We start from the raw sequence: 4996 nt of genomic DNA on the forward strand, positions 1-4996 counted from the left end.
ACTAAATTTATGAGAGTAATTTAATTACTTAAAATTTTATAAATTCAATTTTTTAGGGAAGAATTTAGAATCATTCATATTTTATCCTTTTCTAAATATTATATATATATATATATATATATATATATATATATATATTTTCCTTTTATATATTTCTTATTTGGTTTTACCTCGTATCATTAGCTCATTTTCGATTACGGCATATTTGGCTTAGTCAAGATCGAAATATCATTAACTTAAAATTTTTCTTTTATTGATGTGCCAATAAGACACTACAAAAATCTGTAATTTTACTGGTTTTTTTTTAATATTATCAGCGGTTTTAACCCCGCAAATCACATTTTCCGCGGTTGAAAAAACCGTTGAAAAAACGCCCGTCGCCAAGCAAGTACCGGCAGTTCTGGAAAAAATCGCCGGTATTAGATGGGGTTTCCGGAAACCACCGAAAGTTCCAGGGGTTTTGTAGAAACCGTCGGAATTAGCGGGTGTTTTGTAAAAACCGCTGGAAATAGCGGGGTTACTCAAAAACTGTCGGAATTAGCTGGATTATCTCAAAACCGCCCCTATTTTGCATGGTTTATTTTACCGGGGTTTTAAAACCGCCGGGAATTTATACACTTCATTTTTTTTATTGTAATAAATTAGATTATGATAAAAATGGTTTTATTGATGAAACAAACAATAAATTAATATGAACTAAAATTGAATAATATTGTATAAAATAAACTACATTGTTCAACCTAATATCATTCATACAACTAATTGTTCAAACATAAAAATTAAAAAGAAAGATGTTCATTACATATGTTCAATATAGATGTTCAATACAAATGTTGAATACTAAAAGTATGACTCATAAAGATATTCAATAACAATATTTAATTTTCTTCTTCATTACATCCATTGTTTGACCCATTCCCTTGATCAGATACCTACAATATAACATAATAGTTAGTCGATAATATATTTAATAAAAAAATTATACAAATAAATTTAACAATTATTACCGATGATCGTTGAAATACTGCAAACAGTGAAGGCAATGGACCTTGATGATTTTGCAACAAAAGTGTCATGATTGCCTTCATTTCATTGACTTGTGATGTCAATGAAGATACCTATAACAGAAAAATTTATTTAAAAAGTGAGAAACATGATACCTAACATGTTAATCTTAAAAGGAAAAACCCAAGTAAATATTTATTAAATATTCATTAACCCGAGATTCTAATTTAACATTAGAAGAAGTCAATGAAGATACCTATAACAAAAAAAATTATTTAAAAAGTGAGAAATATGATACCTAACATGTTAATCTTAAAAGGAACAAACCAAATAAATATTTAAATATTCATTAACCTGAGATTGTAATTCAACATTAGAAGGAGTAGATGAAGATGATCCATATGAGAACGAGCATGGACTCCAAAGACTTTAGATGGGCAAGGACCCAAACCTAGACCGCGAACACGTCCACAATGCTCTTGGCTTCCTAAAACATGAGCCAATGAATCTAAACTTGATATTTCTTTTGATTGAGACGATGTTGTAGATTCATATGTTTGATGCCAACATACAACGTAATCAATGATGCCAACATTAAAAACATTGCATTTGTATAAAGAGACAAACTATTGAGTTAGCAGCAGTATACTTATATTTAAACTTAAGATGTGTGCAAAAAAAGTAGCAAGAATTCTCAACCAATAATTATATCACTAAAGAGATACACCATGAATTGTCCACCAAGTCTGCAGCTAAGCTCACGGTTAACCACCTTAATCATGGTTACATCTAGAAATGCAAACAATGAAATAAGAGAACAAGTTTCTAATAAATAAACATTAAGAGAGAAAGAACATGGATCTACAATTTCTTAGATTATGGTGGAACATGGTTCACCTTTTAAAAAGTGAAACAATTTCAGTAGTTGTGTCCAAATCAAAGTTAATTTGAGTGATTTTAATAATGGTGTTATAATGATGACAAGTTTACTTAAAACTGCAAAGTTTTGAAAGTTCTAGGACGGGGAGTAATGCAAAAAACTCAGTAGTGTTCCTCAAGGCTGCAACAACCACGTTGCTTCATAACAATAAGTAAATCTGAGAAGGCATCATATGTTGCACATATAAATAACTATCTTGCAGGAGATGAATTTCTCAAGAAATGCCTTCCTATTGATTCTTCAACCAATGACCTATTTGAGATAGCAAAAGATGGTGTTCTTCTTTGGTACTATACTTTTATTGTTTATCTTCTTATGTTGCTCAATATAACCCAGATTTTCATCCTTTAATAAGCATTACATTTGTTGCAGTAAGCTGATTAATGTGGTTGTTCCATGGACCATTGATGAAAAGGCAATCAATACAAAAGGATTACTTAATCCATGGGAAAGGAATGAAAACCACACGCTTTGCCTGAACTCTGCTAAAGCAATTGGATGTACAGTAGTCAACATTGGAACTCAAGATCTCATTTGAGGAAGGGTATGTTTGAGTGCTATGTGGTCTCTACGTTAAAGCCTTTCTATTTCTCAGCAACTGGATCACTGTGATAATGAATCTCAGAATTAATTATTATATTAGACTTAGGATGTGCCTCTTGCAAAGTAGTGTTGCTAGGTTTCGTCATATTTAAGATATTTTATTTCACTATCATAATCTAAGAAACTGTAGATCCATGTTATGCCTTTCTGTCCACATCACAAGCTCTAAGGTGGATTATAATTTTTTTTATTAGAGTTAGATCTTAATGTTCTTTCTCTCTTAATGTTTATAGTTCCACCATATATCTGAATTAAAAATATTTATAGTTCCACCATATATCAGAATTAAAAATATTTATAGTTCCACCATATATATGAATACAATCACATGATATGGGTAAAACAATCACAAAACAAAGATTGGAATTTACACCAATTTCCCTTACCTCATCACTGACAAAAGCTCCATTGGTCTTCTTATGAGTAGCTATCCAAACTTCTCCTCTGCGAACTTTGTGCCTACACTCTTTTTCCTATGAAAATTAACAAATGCTTATTAGGTATGTCGTAAATATTATGAGAAACAGAAAATTGAAGATAAATAACACTTCACAATTTCTTCCCTCTTCCTTGCAATGCTCTTGGATCCCCCTGTGTGAGCAAGAGTTTGTTTTGTCCTATTGTGCTTATTTTTTAGGGCAATCTCCTAACATTGTGATGAAAAAATTTTATTAAATCATAACAAAATTTTATGAAAAGAAATATAGGTTTTACCTTTGTTCTTTCATCAAGTTGATAGTCAACAAAAGAAGCCCAATGACCTCTGTCTATGCCTTCTGGAGCCATGGCAATCAATTCATCTCTAGTACGCTTGCGATCATCTCTTTGTTGTCACAATTCTTGTCGACAATCTCTCCATTTATGATTAAGCGCTTTCAAGATGTAATTGATTTGAATATCGGAATTCACAGCAAACTTTGCCTTCAAAAAAAATTTTAATAAAAGATTAACAACAATTACCCGATAAATAAATTTTGGATGCCTTCTTTGTAATGGAATTTTGAATTTACATTACTTACTTCAATAGTATTTTGAATTATGTCTTCTTTGTAATTTTTAGGAATCTTCTTCCAAGTAGAATAACAAATAGGGAATACCTTGAAGTTTCTAGCGATACTTCCCAAGAATCGATTCAATAATGCGCCATCATCTCCAATTGGTTGATATTCCTCATTCCAATGTACAATAATCCTTTCATTTTGAGGCAAATTCCAAACATAATTTGTTTTTAAGTGTTTGGTAGTCATCTTACATTGGTCATCTGTGAAGAAAGAAAATTTGTGTCAAATACTCTTGTGTCAAACAACTTCAGCAGTAACTATTCATATAAGTAACATAATGAAAGCATTAATATGTTGAACTTGTGTCTTACCAATAACATCAATCAACCATGCTCCCTTGTGTGTTGGTGGCCTTTCTTGTTCAACTTCCAACAAAGTATCCTGATTTTCATCTTGTTCATGTTCATCTTGTACATGATAATTTCCTCCTACTTGAGGTGGTGAATGAAGAGCATCTTCATTTGAGGGCTACACAAATGAAGATATATTAAATACAGTGGCCTACTTCTTTAAATTCGCATTTAAAATCAGTACATCATGTCAACATTGACTTAAAATTGTCCTATGTACAGTGAAGTTTAGATTCCAATGAATAAACTTTATAAAAATTTAAATACATTAGACAAAATATAAATATAAAATAATATCTAAAATATTATTCAGAAAGAAATAAATGTCAACAGAATAGGTGGTTAGGAAGAAAAAAAAACAAAATAGGAAGGAAAAATATGTAATATATATATATATATATATATATATATATATATATATATATATATATATATATGGTGAATTTATGCTTACCCTAGCAATTTAGCTTCCTTCTCGTGTTAAAGCTAAAATATTCTAATTGTAATGTAGGATAGGTCTCATAATCCATTACTTGTCATTTCTTTGTTTGAAGATTTTTTTAATCTGGTTGTTGCAATTAACCATTGCTTACACTTACTAATCTTTAGGCAATAACTTTTTTTAACCTTGTTTATTCACTAAACCACCCTTAGCCTCTTGGAATTAATAGCAAAAGTTTGGTTTTTACTTTTTTGTATTAGTTTAATTCAATTTTCACTTGATTTATATTTTAACATTACCGGAATGATGTTGTTTGAGGTAGTTGTCTAACCTAATTCGATAAAGGCTCTGTTGTTGTTACTTGTTTAATTGATTCGAGTTTCTTGTACATTTTGAATTCCTATTTTCTCTCTTGTGCAATTTCCTTCATGCCTTTCTAACTTTGTTGATTCAAAAATACCCTAACAATGGGCAAATGGAGCTCATTTTCAAGAGTTTTGACTTGGACATATGAACATTTAGGACCTCTTGGTTTTTCCTTTCGTAGATATTCGTAATTGCGAATTAGATCAAAGGCTTGCCTCCCTGTTCCCAT

General features: G+C 30.6%; 1 pseudogene; it reads right to left on the minus strand.

Moving 5' to 3' along the window:
• Nucleotides 1–878: 878 nt before the first annotated feature.
• Nucleotides 879–4996, minus strand: LOC148206097 (uncharacterized; annotated as a pseudogene).

The sequence above is a fragment of the Vigna umbellata genome, chromosome 1, assembly GCF_029865625.1.
Source record: "Vigna umbellata cultivar VRB3 chromosome 1, Vumbellata_1.0, whole genome shotgun sequence".
NCBI lineage: Eukaryota > Viridiplantae > Streptophyta > Magnoliopsida > Fabales > Fabaceae > Vigna > Vigna umbellata.